This window comes from Balaenoptera physalus, assembly GCF_965194825.1.
Source record: "Balaenoptera physalus genome assembly, chromosome: 18".
Taxonomy (NCBI): Eukaryota; Metazoa; Chordata; class Mammalia; order Artiodactyla; family Balaenopteridae; genus Balaenoptera; species Balaenoptera physalus.
This window is the reverse complement of record NC_138899.1, coordinates 7,774,245-7,790,419: the sequence shown is the minus strand read 5'-3', so window position 1 is coordinate 7,790,419 and position 16,175 is coordinate 7,774,245. Positions and strand designations below refer to the sequence as shown.

The 16,175-nt window shown below is 35.4% G+C and overlaps 1 long non-coding RNA gene across 1 annotated transcript in view; it reads right to left on the bottom strand.

Moving 5' to 3' along the window:
- Window positions 1–16,175, bottom strand: part of LOC309647430 — a 913,030-nt gene that overhangs the window by 9,730 nt on the left and 887,125 nt on the right. The gene's annotated exons all lie outside the window — the stretch shown is intronic.

Below are 16,175 nucleotides of genomic sequence, written 5' to 3'. Positions count from 1 at the left end.
ATTTCAATTTTCTTAAATTTACTGAGGCTTGATTTGTGACCCAAGATGTGATCTATCCTGGAGAATGTTCCGTTCGCACTTGAGAAGAAAATGTAATCTGCTGTTTTCAGATGGAATGTTCTATAAATATGAATGAAACCTATCTGGTCTATTGTATCATTTAAAGCTTGTGTTTCCTTATTAATTTTCTGTCTGGATGATCTGTCCACTGGTGTTAAGTGAGGTGTTAAAGTATGCCACTATTATTGTGTTACTGTCGATTTCCTCTTTTATAGCTGTTAGCATTTGCCTTATGTATTGAGTTGCTCCTATGTTGGGTGCATATGTATTTATAATTGTTATATCTTCTTCTTGGATTGATCCCGTGATCATTATGTAGTGTCCTTCCTTGTCTCTTGTAACATTCTTTATTTTAAAGTCTATTTTATCTGATATGAGTATTGCTACTCCAGCTTTCTTTTGATTTCCATTTGCATGGAATATCTTTTTCCATCCCCCCACTTTCAGTCTGTATGTGTCCCTAGGTCTGAAGTGGGTCTCCTGTAGACAGCATATATATGAGTCTTGTTTTTGTATCCATTCAGCGATCCTGTGTCTTTTGGTTGGAGCATTTAATTCATTCACATTTAAGGTAATTATCGATATGTATGTTCCTATTTCCATTTTCTTAATTGTTTTGGGTTTGTTTTTGTAGGTCCTTTTCTTCTCTTGTGTTTCTCACTTAGAGAAGTTCCTTTAGCATTTGTTGTAGAGCTGGTTTGGTGGTGCTGAATTCTCTTAGCTTTTGCTTGTCCATTAAGCTTTTGATTTCTCCATCGAATCTGAATGATTTCCTTGCTGGGTAGAGTAATCTTGGTTGTATGTTCTTCCCTTTCATCACTTTAAGTATATCATGCCACTCCCTTCTAGCCTGTAGTGTTTCTGCTGAGAAATCAGCTGTTAACCTTATGGGTTTCCCTTGTGTGTTATTTCTCATTTTTCCCTTGTTGCTTTAATAATTTTTCTTTGTCTTTAATTTTTGTCAGTTTGTTTACTCTGTATCTTGGTTTGTTTCTCCTTGTGTTTATTCTGTCTGGGACTCTCTGTGCTTCCTGGACTTGGTTGGCTATTTCCTTTCCCATGTTAGGGAATTTTTCGACTATAATCTCTTCAAATATTTTCTCAGGTCCTTTCTCTCTCTCTTCTCCTTCTGGGACCACTATAGTGTGAATGCTGGTGTGTTTAATGTTGTCCCAGAGGTCACTTAGGCAGTCTTCATTTCTTTTCATTCTTTTCTCTTTATTCTGTTCAGCAGCAGTGAATTCTACCCTTCTGTCTTCCACGTCACTTATCTGTTCTTCTGCCTCAGTTATTCTGCTATTGATTCCTTCTAGTCTATTTTTCATTTTAGTTATTGTATTGTTCAACTCTGTTTGTTTGTTCTTTAATTCTTCTAGGTGTTTGCTCTTTAATCTTCTTGGTCTTTGTTAAACATTTCTTGCATCTTCTCGATCTTTGCCTCCATTCTTTTTCTGAGGTCCTGGATCATCTTCACTATCATTATTCTGAATTCTTTTTCTGGAAGGTTGCTTATCTCCACTTCATTTAATTGTTTTTCTGGGGTTTTATCTTGTTCCTTCATCTGGTGCATAGCCCTCTGCCTTTTCATTTTGTCTATCTTTCTGTGAATGTGGTTTTCGTTCCACAGGCTGCAGGATTCAGCATATAGTTTTAAATGATATTGCCACTCTCATTTGAATAAAGGGTGCAGCAACTTTACAATTTCCTCTTCCAGGGAGGATAATAATAGTGAAAGCTTCAGAAAAAAATATCGTCAAATTCACCATGAAGGATTTGATGTGCAATTTCTGGAATGTTTTCAACAATGGAAGAAGACTCACACATTTTTTGACATGTGTCACAGTATTCTAGGACTGATGGTGATTTGTGAAGGTCATCTTTTCAATCCCTTTCTGCTAGTCTTGGAGGGTCTCCTCCAGAGGCAGGGAGTGGCTGTGGCTCACTGCGGGGACAAGAACACTGGCAGCAGAAGTTCTGGGAAGTAAGTACGCCTTGGTGTGAGCCCTCCTGGAGTCATAACAAGTGTTATTAAAGTTTTTCCATCCCAGTCTATTTTTGGACTGTGAGTAATGACATCCTTGGGTTATTAGGTATATATTAAATTTGCATTTTAGGAGAGTTTTATATATAATACTACACAGATTTGTTTAGAGAATTCTGTAATATTCTGTTAGCTAAATTCTTAATTGATTTTTTTTCCAGCTTAATAATTTCATAGACACTGGAGTTGCAGAATAAAAATAGAAATTATGATTGGTTTTAAGTATATTTGAAGACCTTTTTAAAAATTATCTTTTGTTAATTGAAGTGCATTGTTTGTGCCAAGACTTTTCCATTTACCTGTAGTTAGCAGGAACTGACTCCATTTTTTGGATGTTTGTTTATTAGGGCTTTTATTTATTTTGAACAAGATTGAAATGTTTGATAATTACTATGCCATCAATCATGAGTTGAATATCCTTTGTAAAATCTTCTGGTAAACATTAGGCAGGAGCCTCAAATTTGATGCAGGTGGATAATTGTCCTGTAATTATCCCTAAATGAACTGCAGGCAAAAGGCTAAGTGACAGAGAAAGACATGATTGTTGCCTAGGATTCCATGTTTTTGGGTGATTTTATTCAATTAAAATTTAGTGATATGCACACATGATTATCGCTCAATACTTATGTCATTTAGGAGTTTTCATTTTTGACTTTATTTGAAGAAAAACACTTTATATTTCAACAATAAGTCAATTGTATTGGTTATAAGGAGGACGGCCATATAATTTTTTCTCCAGCGGAGACATTTGTGAGTCTGAGTCATCTTGCTTTGATGGAAAACAGCAGGACTGATCCACAAACACATATAAGTTCTATAGGGAAACAATGAAAGCTCCTAGGAGGTTAGGCATCCTAAAGAGTGTGGAAGGATATTGAAATTTAAAGTAGGGTGGTTGGAGGTGCTTCATTCAGAGTGGAGCACTTGAAGTAGGACTTGAAGGAGGTGAGGAAGTGTGGATGAAGAGTGACAGGATGAGTACAGCTCAGGACCAATGCACGGAGTAGGACTGACCTGGATGTGCTTAAGTAAAAGGTCATGATCAGTGTCCTGACCTGGGGGAGTACAGTAAGAGCAGATAAAATTGCTGAGTAAAGGGGGGGGCCCTGGGAGGGGGGAGAGAGAAGATTATGATGGGCCTTGTAGGTTTTTAGCTTTTACTCTGAGAGCTAGGAATATACTTACTCAAAGACTTTGAGAAGAGAGTTGATATCTAATTCACAGGGTTGCTCTGGTGCTGTCTGTGTGTATATCTCAGCCCATCTATCCCTATGCAGCATACTTTATTGATTTAAAAATAGAAAGAGATATAAAGCAAAAGTTGTTAAATAAAAACATAATACTTCTATTTCAGTGGAAAGTTTGAGATTTTTAGATGCCTGACATTTTTCTCATAATTTTTTTAAAAAAAGAAAAAACCAATTATAAAGTGAATGATGTGTTAATGTTGTTAAAAAAAGGGAAAAAATAAAGAGTCCATTTCCCTGAGAAGTGAAGGAAGAAGATAGAGTAAAAGGAGGAGAAGGAAAGAAGCGAAGCCTTGAAATGTTTGCCCTACCTCTTCCACCTGAGCCCATTGCTACTGAGACTGTGTCAGGCTCAACTCCCAACCAGATGAAAGAGGATAAAACACCATGTGGCAGAGAGCTATGGTTCCTTTGTTGCAGGAGATGGCTGGTCCTTCACAAATACATGAGCTTATTCTCTCTCTTCTAACGGGAAGCCTTAAGGAGGCAGACCAAAGAAGGTGCAGGTAGTTAAGAATATCATTTCAGAGCCAGACTTCTCCTGTCTTCCTGCTCTAGTCCTCATGTTTCCTGCCAAACCTCCAGGGGTGCTGATGGAGTAGGTGTGGGAGGGCCTGAAGTCTCTCCCTCTACTAGACTTTCTATCTACAAAAGGATTTTCCTCCCAGCAAACTTCCATTTACAAATTCTGGAGCAGAGTTTAATCAAGTGGCCAGCCCTGCCCTAGAGGGTGGCTAGAAATGGTATTTAGATTCTAGCTTTTAAGTAGTGAAAGGTATAGAAGAAGGCACTTGAGAACAGATACTGTGGAAGAGACCTTATAATATCTGTTACTATTTGAATATGATTTTTTAAAGCAAGGCTAAAGTAACAACTTTTAGCAAACTATCTCAGTATATGATACATTCATCATTTCAAAATATAAGGTCTTTAGAATATGCCATGGCACAAAGAAACCAGTGTGAGCTAAAATCCTTGGTTTCAAAGTTAATTTTTTAAAGATAATAGTTTTCTCACAATTCTCCTTTTGTATGTGATCTTTCACAATAGCAATGTCTATTTATATGGTCTGTTCACATGCATTAGGAAAATAATGGTGATCGTGGACTTGTAAAGCAAGTAGTGTAGCGTAGATTGGTACAGATATGATATAAAGGAAGAATAACAATTTATTTTCTTAAATACAATTGCTTAGAAAATGCAGCTTTAGCAAAACTAATAAAATGGCCTTAGATTTTAGATTTTAGAAGAGATATGCATTTATAATATCTATTGGGCCTGGTTAATACATAAATGTGGTTGATATCATAGGTAGATAGATAGATAGATAGATAGATAATGTAAATGCATACATATATAATTAGATAAAATTTAATATCTACATCTGTCTTTCTATCAATCTATTATTGCACTATCTATCAAATAGTAGTTCCATAGCAATGACAGAATATGTGTTGTAAATTGTGTTATGATAACAAAACTAGAAGAAATGCAGTCTCACAGATTCATCATGACTGGAGAGATGGTCAGGTCACTGGTCAGTGGTCTTTTTTTCTTTTATCTATTTATAGGCCCACATAGAGATTAGAGAGAGATGGTCCACCCAACTGTACTCTACCAAGAGTACATCAGTTGATTTTGGACTCTCTAGGACCAGAAGTACAGACAAGGCAGATGAACACAGGCTGTGCCAGACCTTGGTCTCCTGGAACCAGCTCTTCTTAACAGAATATAAGTTAAGACAATGGCCATCCTGCTCAACCATGTTGGATGCTGATTCCCTGTGGGCCACTTACAGCTATAGAATCCTTGTGCAAAGAGCTAAATTTCTCCAAGTTTCAAGTCTCTTTTCTATAAAACTTTTGTATTTTGCAAGTAACTTTGGGGATAGTGCCAGCCTGAAACAAGCAAGATTCCCAGTTGATATAAGCATAAGCAAATGTACTGATAATGTTTACATAACAAGAAATGAAGTGAGAGCATTTTCTTTGAGAAATTGATTATGTACAGGAGTTGGAAAATGATTACCTTTCAGATCTTTATAACTGACTATTTTGGGAAAGGCCTCCGTCAAAAGCAGTTTTTATAATGTACTTCTGCCTTTAAAATAACATTCTTAAGTCAAAAGGGAGATATAATGATGCCAGTACTCACAATAATGCATTTACTGGACTGTCTGGGGTATTATCTTGTTTTAAAATCCGAAGTAATTCAGGAAACTATGATATCACTGTCAAATGATTTTCTTTTCTTTTATCATCATCACACTCGGTTGACTTGCTCTCTGTGAAGCAGACAGATTTAGCTTCAGTCCAGTTGTTGAAAGGTCACAGACCAGGCGAGGAGAGTCCTGGTAAAGGAAGTCCTTTATAAAAGGCACATTTCCGAGCGCCGACGGTAAGCTTCGCAGCGCGCTGTTAGATGTTAGCTTCACAAGACTGCAAGGCCTGTAACTGCGTGCACCTGCACCTGTTACGTTTCTCATTCAGAAAACAAAGGGAAACACGAGGAAACATTTTGGATGAATTTATATATGAATAGGAACGGCGTGTCATTTTATAGCACTTACTGTAAACAGATTCTTCGCATATGTGACCTAACCAGTATAATGCTCTTGTGATATATGGCACTAAACTATCCCCGTAAACATTGAAGAAAGGTAAACTGATATTAAAAATGAATACTGGGTTAGTTTTAACTGTAAACTTTTAAAGTTTCATTGTATGAATATATATTTTATTACAAACTATCTCAAACCTACAGAACAGCAGAGAGAGTAGTATACCAGATGCCCACACAGTTTTAGCTCAGACAAAATAAAGACTGAATTCTTAGGGCGATTATCTCGGCTTTTTAATGCAGTCAGTTCTTTGTAGATTTATTTTTTTCCACTCCGTTCCCTCCTTTCCTAGATGTAGACTCCATTCTTATGTTGATTTTGTCTTTGCCCATATTTTTTGTTGGTATCTATAAAAATGTGTAGTATTTTTTTTAAAGTTTAATATAAATGCTATCATGATGTAAATATCTTCTTGAAACCTGTTTTTACAATCAATATTGTTTTCAAAATTTATTCATTTTGCTACGAAGATCCAATTCATTCATTTTAAGTGCTTTCCTTTGTATGAATTTATTATACATTATTCACTTACTCTCTTAATGAGGTACAATTTGGAATTTCCAAGTTTTCATTCCGCACGTGTGGGATTACTTTCCTAGAATATATTCCTAAAAGTGGAATTGTTATATTTTCAACTTTCCCAAGTATTATCAACTTTCTCTCCAAAATGATTTTACCAAATTATACTTGAACTAGCAACTGTATGCATTTCTGTATCCCCGTGTCTCTGTCTAAACTTCAAATCATCAGCCTTAATATTCTACCCATCAGATGGTTATCATAGCACTTTTTAAAGTAACATTTGTCTGATTATTTATGAGGTTACATCATATTTTAGATCTATGTTCATTAGCCTTATGTTTTGTTGAAAAATATAACTGTATACATGCTTGCATACAAAGGTATGAATATCATCAAAATTTAAATGTGTATTACTTTGATTATAAAATATCTTATATATGAATAACAATATGTATATATGACAATACACTTGGAAGTAAAATACTTTTAGTATTTTTAGACAAGTCAAATCACCCATTATGTTACCACACGGAGGGTTCAATTAAGCAGGTTGATGTATTTGGATCCTTTAATGCATTGTTTTACAATGTGAGACCATATTATTTTTAGTTTTAATGTCCACTTAACTTTATATCATAGTATCTTCCTATCTTAAGTATTAAATCACTCTAAATACGATGGTTTATTGTATATCATGGCTAAGTAATATTTCATTAGGAAGATACACTAATTCTTAACCACTCTCCTGTTGTTTTATAGGGTGAGTCTAGGTTCTTATATTAAAGCCTTTTTTCCTGACACCTAAAGTTATGGTTATTTTTACCTTAGATTTCTTTTAAAAAGGAAGAAAACAAAACAAAACAAATACAGAGGGTAATTCACAGCTTGAAAATTGTTTCTGGCTTCTTATTTTAACATGTGTGTGTGTGTGTGTGTGTGTGTGTGTGTGTGTAGTCTCTACTTTTGATCAGCCCTAAATGAGCAACAAGGTTTAGAGTTTCTTCCACTTACTATTAATTATCACAAATAATGAAATATCTAGCTTGACCCATTGCCCTCGTTCATAAATTAAAACATCAAATTTATGTTTTTATTTCCATCCCTGATACCAAGTTAGCAAAATAGATAATAGTTGCATGAGGTGCTTCTTAATCCCCAGGATTTACTTTGGTTCAGATTTGAGGAAATGTGAAGGACTAAAGTTCTCATCACTTTGACTGAGGTCCCAAGATAAGCAGCGAACAGTGAGGTTAATGGTGTAAACAGCTGGCGAGAATAGCAATGTTAGCCAATGTCTCACTAAGTTGTTGACATCCTTTCCCTTCTCTGTATGAGGTTAAGTCAGAGCATTGACTTCTCCAAGTCTCAGGGTGGCTGTGGACGTCTACACTGCTCACGTGTAGCCATGGTCACGAGCTAATCTCACTATTACACGACTGTGGAGTCCAGCTATCGGTACACCATTTCTGACTGCAGTTTGTATAATCCTTTCATTGTTTCAGGCATCACTGCAGTCAGTATGTTAGCTGAGAATCAGGTTTATTTCATCTCCTCTTCTTTTTTTCTGTTGCCTTTGGGTGGCATGGAAAAGTCACATTTGCACATGCAAGTGGTGATAGCTTGCCTCTAGCTTTGCTTATGAAATATGAGTTCCATTTGCAACCTAGGGAGGAATATCATAAAATACATTGCCTTCTCCAGACATTTCCATTTTGGCATATGACTGAGACACTAAAGACATCTTTCTGGTGGGGTCTATAATTTGGAGAAAACTAATTAAGATTAGGATTAGGATTTTTAAAAACCATATTTAGACTTTACTGCTTAGATATGACACATTTTCTTATTTCTTGACAGTTTTAACTTTTTTTAATGTGAAAGAAAGAAAAAAAACTGATATAGTAACTTACATGCATGTGAAGAAATTTAGAGAGTTCAGGGTTTAAGACCCAGCTCATTAATAAGGGCACTGGAGACCCTTTGGGCCGAGGAAACTACAAATAAATTCTAGGTCCTCAGCCCCAGCAGGCTGGGGAGAATGAGTTTCTCTGCAGGAAGTCCAGAGGGGTGAACATCCATGGTGTCTTTTACCCATAGGCAGAAGGCCCCTCGCAACAACCAGCCTGATTCCAGCTTATTCCTAGGCCTGCCTGACAGTCAGAGAAAGGTACAGAGCAAGTGATACAAACTGACAACACTCTTCGAGAGATATGGTCCTCCAGGAGGGAGAGCCGATCCCTTTAAACAATTCTACTACTAGTCAGGTTTGCCCTTACACTTTCAAAACTGTCATGCAATCTCAATACAATTCTAGCAATCTGAGTCCCTTTAAAAGTCTTTTATTTCCCCCAAAACAGGGCGAAATCATCCGGCTTTCTCTACTTAAGGCCTAAGTTCTCTTGTGTCTTGGTTTGATGTGGCATCATTATCACTTCTAGCATTTATCCGTATGAGGGTTTCCAAGGACACTAAGAAATCATTTCATGTTTTGTATACTTAAGCGAGAAGAGCGTAGAAGTTAATGGACAGCTACAATTAAGGATAACAGTGTCATACTCCGATGTTCATTTCCTTATGTTTCCCACCATGCCCTCCACACTCAAGAAAGCAGTAAACAATGATATAATAAATTAATTTGCTTAGGCCCACAGTGTACTTGCCTCTTCATTGAGCTGTTAGATTCTCTCTGATTATCAGTTTTTCAAAATGCTTCCAATTTTCTTTAGATATTTCCTTTTTGTGTGTTGTTTCTTGGTTCTGGAATACAGTTTTTCAAAGGGTAGGTCCTGACCATTGAGGGGATGGTGAAGTGAACTTGTTGAGTTGTGATTAGCATTTCTTTGAATATGAGAAAGAATAGAACAGAATACAGACCAGGAGTGCATCACATGCGGCAAAGTAAATATGACTTCAGGAGACTTTCTTTTAACATACGTATACAGATAGATTTGTGTCCTGGCGTCCTGGGTCTTGCTGGAAAATGTTTATCTATTATGAATACCAGACAGAAAGAGATTATAATTCACTGCTCTAGGCCATTTTAACTTCTGTATTTGAGTAAAGACTTTTTTCTTCAAATAGAATGCATCTATTTTTAGCTTAACTCTAATAACATGGTACCTTTTCTTTGACACCTTGATATTATTCCTTTGTGTTCCCCCCATGGATACCCTCCCCAATACCAGCATTTCAGTTGCAATTATTTGACATCAAAATGTCATCATCACGGCTCACCCTTCTAATTTTGTTTGAAGAGTGCTTTTTCTCACAGTGTTTTACATTCCACTGGCTCGCTCATCCACTCCTCCACATTTCCTCTTCTAAGTGTCATTTTCATCTACCATTCAAGAATGGGTCAAGTTTAGAATGAAGGGAGTTTATTTAGGATCCATTCTAATTGACAGTAAATAGCTTGGGGATTTAGCTGCCACAGCTGTCCCTTATTAGATCATAGTGCAGGTCATCGAATTAAAATAAGCTGTCCTAAATTCTGCACTGTACAAGGGAAGAAAGAAAAAAAGCATTAGGTCCTCTCGGAGAGCCCTTTAGAGCGAATCATGTTGGTGGTTTGTGTAGAAAATGGGCCAGATGACAGCCGCGTCAGAGCGGCCTGCCACTGCCACTCAGGCTCACGTGTCGGCTCTTAGACTGGAGCAAAGCTGAAGGCTTACGAGTGACTGGCCGTCAGCTTTGGTTCAGGAGGTCGAGGTGCACAAGGTGAGGTTCTCGCTGAGCTTTCAGCATGTGGCCCTGAGCTTTCCGTCCCCCACGTCTGGGGTTTGTAAATGAGGGGATGTTATGGGTCTGCGTGTAGAGTTTTCAATCACTATCTAGTTTGGAAGCTTCGCTGGATACACATTTACTTTTACCCCAAGTTTTGGAGACAGCTGACTTAGGAGAGCACCGAAATTAATTGATACTGAGAAACGCAATCAGGCAATTGCAAGGAAGGCTGCGTGCTAATGGTGAAATCAATTTCTTTGCTGCCATTTTCCCTAATAAATCTATGTTGTTTCTAAAAGTATAAAAGCAGCGTAGATTGATACTATGGCGTATGCTTTTAAAATGAACTAAATGCACTTTCTTTCTCTTGTTTCCAATCCCCAAAGCCAAGTAAAGAGTAAGATTGTAAAGACCTAGACTGTGGTGGGATTGGGATGGGAATACCGCAGGGGGACAAGCTTAAGATCATGCTCAGTTTTTTGTTTTGTTTTGTTTTTTAACTTTAAGATGGCCAAAAATAAATGATAGCAGAGAAAAGAAGCACACTGAAGCTTATTCAAGCAATTCTTGGGTTAAAACTAATCTTCACTTGCTCAACATGAGGTGGGCCATTTCTAATGAATAAAAGTGGAAGCCATGTGAAGTACTGAGATTTTGATTTGTCGGTAGTTTTCATTTCCTGGCTGTTTAGAAAACCATAGATAAAAGTATCATTTTTTTTTCCTATGGAAAGTGAAAAGAAACTAAGCTTTGTAGAATATCTGCTATGTATGACCGTTTTGATTAGTACCTGTATGTGTACTATTGCATTTAAGACCAAGATAAATATTAATGTTTATTGTTCAAGGTTACACAGCTGAAATTCATGGACATGAGAATATATATTTTTTCTCTACTTACTCAGTAACAACACTGGATATGGGATATATGTGTATAAATTAAACCTAGTAGACTATATCAGGTTTAAAATCTAATTCCTGAAATAGTATTATGGCTAATTGTTTTTCATACTTTCTTCCAGCTTTCCCTATAAAATCTGCTTAATATAAGATGGCAGCAAGAGAAACAAAACATTTCTAGTTCAGCAAATGATGCTTCTGGTGATTTCAAGACATAGCTTTATCTTCTCACTTTGTAACTTGAGCACATTACTCCTTTAGCAATTTTTTCCTAGAATATTGATATAGGTAGATAAGATGCTTAAGGATCTCAAAAAATAAGGGCATTGCAATAGTATGAAATATTAGTAGTAGCAAAAAACCTTTCCACTTGCCATAGTTATTAATTTACTTTGCTTTAAGATGAAAAAAGTTAAAATTAATGCTAAAGGAAATAGTTTCAAAGTAAAACTAATTTTGTTTGAGCGTGTTCTTCAGTTTCCTGCTTTTTAGCGGCTTAATGGCATCTATGCCTGGTGACTCAACTCATGGAAATGAGACAAAAACATAATATCATGTTGAATCATAATTATTATTTTCTAAGATCCTCAAATATAATGCAAAATCAAAACATATTACTTATGAATCAGCCTAGTTTGAAGGTGATGTAGGCCCATTGGGTTATAGTTTAAGGAATGCATCTTTAGTGTGAATTTGCTTTATGAGATTCTGAAGAGAATTTCCGCTTGTGTAATAGAGATAAAGCACAGACTGGCATATTACAAACAATAAAGCCACTGACCATGGGACTGGAGCACAGGCTTCTGTGAAGTATAATTGACATAATTATATTTGAACCAATTTGACTGAATTTATTACAGCCTTCATAGTCCCTGAAATGTTATACTCAATCTTTCAAATAATTGTTACACACATAATATTTTTAGTTCCTATTTCATGTGCACTGCATTTATTTTTTTTTTCAAAATATGAAAGACCTTCTCTTTTACCTTTGCTTTTAATCTGGCGGGGGGAGAGGGCTGGCCTGTGTTTGAACTCTACATAACCCCCTTTCTCCACATTTCCATGAGGGGCTGCTAACATGTTGTAGGATTGGGCCTGAGCTTTATCTCCACTTGTTAAAATATTTGCTAGTCTGTCGAAAAAGCACAGCTAATAGTACAGTGCAAGTTTTATTAATTTTGGGATCCAAACCCTTTCTGTCTCAGTAAGTGGTGATTGCCTTTTTTCTTGGTACAAAAATGTTATATATTTAAAGTGCACCTGATCGTGGGAGGAACGCTATTCTAAGAATTTTAGAGTGGGATCAAATGCTTCACTTTTATATGAGACAAAAATATATATTCCTTTAATTTGCAAAACCCAGATGACCTGATTGCAGATTCTAAATGATTTCAAGGTATGCTCTTGTCACTTGCATTCAAAGAGATTTTCATATAATCAGAAAACCATTCCTTGTGATTCTGGTATATTTTAAATCACTATATATTTGCAGTAGCAGTGGTTATTTTTAATTGCTATGATTATAACAAATTTTCTCCCACTGCTGCCTCTGACCTTACAGCACTTTATCATAAAAGGATAGTGGAGAACTTGACCTCAACAAATTTAATGGTAAAACTTTTGGGTGTCAATCAAACGTGGGCACAGCACTACCTCTTCAATCATTTTCTCAGACGTTTTATACCTTAAGTCTCAGTGATGGAATTATTTTTGCCTGAAGAACCTGGGTGTAGGAAAGAGAATCAAACATACAGCTTATCAGAGGTAATCACATCTTGCTCTGATGCTGGTAGTTCGATCCAAAGTTTTATAACAATTAAATTTATATCTACCCAGAAATGTATTGACATCCAATTTCACATGTGAAAATAAAAAAAAAAAAATAAGGAACCATCAATGTCCATCATTTCATATTAAAGATAAACAATAATGACTCTTAGTAACAGATTTTATGTACTGAGCACTTCAGAATGTCATATATTTTATATAGTTTATTTCACATAATTTATTCAAAGACCGTGAGACGTGGATAGTTCTACAGTGAATTTTTAAACTGAGGAAACTGATACTTAAAATGTTTTAATTTTCCCAATTCAAAGAGCTAATAATAAATGACAGAGCTGGATCTGGAACACCGACTGGTCTAACTAAAAAGCTCATGTTCATTATGATATATGATCCTCTATTTAGAATATTATCTCTGTTTCAGTTTGAAACAGATAACGTTGAAGTCATTTAATAATTTACGAAGAACTTGAACAACAAAGAAATCAAATATCTTTGAACACCCATTTCGGAAAATTAGTCCTTTTTTCACTGTTTAGGTGATGTAAATTTTCACAAATATATTTCCAAGTATTTTATATAGAAGCATTGAGAATATCAGCTCTAAGTATAGCAATAATAATGCATTTCTTACTCTGTTGTGCTATATATGTTTACAACAAAATTTTTGAGATGTTTATGTAATTAAAAGTACATGAAAGCATGATTAAATTCATTTAACATTTATTGAGACCTAAGTAGATATACCTTTCAAGAAAATGAAGGGAGAAAATACTTTCTGAGTTTTAAGAAAATATAAAGTCTCAAAGACTAAAAAACAAACCAACGAAAATAACAAAAAAACTAGAAATGTTGGGATTAATCTTCTGAATGAGGATTTTTGTTTCTGAAAATTTCAAGAGACTATTCAAATCTGTTTTAGTCTTAATGACTTGGTTATGATTTTATGTTGTTATTAGTGAAAATGCCAAGATATTCTAACCCTAATGTACACTGATAGTTTGAGTAGCCAAATGATAAATAAAAGGAAACAAAACACAGGAATATTAATAAAAATGTGCAAATGTGCAGATTGTTATTTAGATATTAAAAAGTCTTTTTATTCATATTTTCAGGCTTAAACATTTTTTCTACCTTTATTAGTCTACACCAAATAAATGTCATGAAAGCAATTTTCAATTAGGCCAGTTACGTATTCACAAATATACAAAGTACCAGGATCACATGAGGCTAAGATTTTAGTGTGTTGGTGTGATCTTGCAAAATTCTGTGTGTGATCCTGTATTCTTCCCTCTGGTCCTGACAGTAGTTTTTGATTTTTAAAGAGGACTGAAAAAATTCTGCCTTATGGAAGAGTGCAAAGGATTGCTGCAAAGCAATTTTGCATTTTTAGCAGAGGCTTAAGCAGAGAAAGCACCACCTTAATAAATGCAAAAAGAAAAACTAAACATATACTTAGTAAAAAACAACAACAACCAAAAAAAACACACACACACACACACAAAACCTCAACAAATTGATTTACTACAAAGTAAGAAATGATTTATCTTTAGGAATTATATGTCTGCCATTCTTTTAAACTAAAGTTTGAAATCTTTATGTCTAGTAAGATTTTTCACATGCTCAGCTTAGAGAATTTATGTATCATAAACAATTATTTCTGGCAATATGAATACCGAAATACAATGGTACTCAAATATTCCAAAGTATTTTCTTACCAGTGACTAGATCTTACTTAAAGCTGTTACAGCATTGAGATCCTGATTTTGAGGCAACTGTACCTGATTTCCTTTTTGTAGCAATAGCATAAACTTAAGCCTCTTTTCATATTCTCTAAATACATTTTAGCAGTTTGAATTTAAGAAATTAGATTTTCAGTCATGCACGTAGCTCCCTAACTACTGCTTTAGTAAGTCATTGTAAAAGTGTTGGCTGTTAGCTTACTTATGTTACGTAAAAGAACATTTGCAAGCATTTATTTACTGTAACTTCCTTGTGTTTTAACAAACCCAATTAGCATAATGGCTCAGGTTGCTCTTTTTCCATCCCTTTTGATGATTAGAGTTCACTTAATTATCAACATCCATTCTAGTGTTTTATCTTGTATCTACAGAAGACATTATACACAAAATTAAACATATATTAACAAAATCAACACCCACAACAGTGGACAAATACTTCTAATGCAGGGGGAGATGGAACGTAAGTAGTCTTACTATCACTATAACCCAGAATTTTTAGGAAGCTCCGTATACCAGCTGAGTGCTGCCATGATGGAAAGAACCATGGATCCAAGGAGAAAGGAGAATAAATTGGCTTTCATAGAACTTAAATAAACATTAAGTCAGGTCTAGTTGCCAGAAAAGGGGCCGCCAACGATAATTATTGTATCCAAGGGAGCATGGGCAACGCATGCTGTATCCAACCACTGCTGTCATCTAAGGCATTGATCTGGTGGTCATATCACAGAGGAAGGACTCGGGCAGCTATGCGCACAGCCAGTCCCTGCCGCCCACACTCTGTCCGACTCCAGGCCCCATTGTCTTTAGCCTTCATTACAGCAGCTCCCTCCTAGGCGGTCTCCTGGCCACCAGGGTAACCTCAGCTCTTATCTCCAATCTGCATCTCCATAACTTGGACCCCAAATCTAAAAATGTAATTTGACGAATAATAAATTTAATGTGTTTGGTGAATGGAAGAAATCCTTTAAAATGTTTGAAGTTTGCAGGAAATTGTCTAGAAGGATGAGGAGGAGAAAAAAAGCCCACCTAGTAACTTACCAGAGGCATAAAGGAATCTACCAGGATTTAATTCCTCCCCCATCTCCTCAATTCCTCCGCACAGAAAGTAGAAGAAGGAAGATAGTATATTCTGAAGACAGAACTAATGATTATAATTAAATTATGTTATAAAGCTACTGTGACTCACAACATGTGTAACTGGATAAGATAATATTGAAAAAAAATCTACACAAAAGATTATAGCGTTTATAATTCATTCAAATGAGCATGTTAATTATCACATTAGAAAGTAGATTATTCAATAAATATTTTGAGGCAAATAGCCTATATGAATTTATTTAAGAAAAAATTAAAAATAGATCAGATAACATTTAAAAATTGTATTAAAATATCAGAAATAAATAAAGGATACTTTTATAACATATGGATTGGAAAAGTTTTCTAAACAATTAAAGAAATGCAGCAACTATTTTTAAAAATGTTGTCAAATGTCATTCATAACAAATTAAAACTTTTTAATGGCAGAAAAGGTAA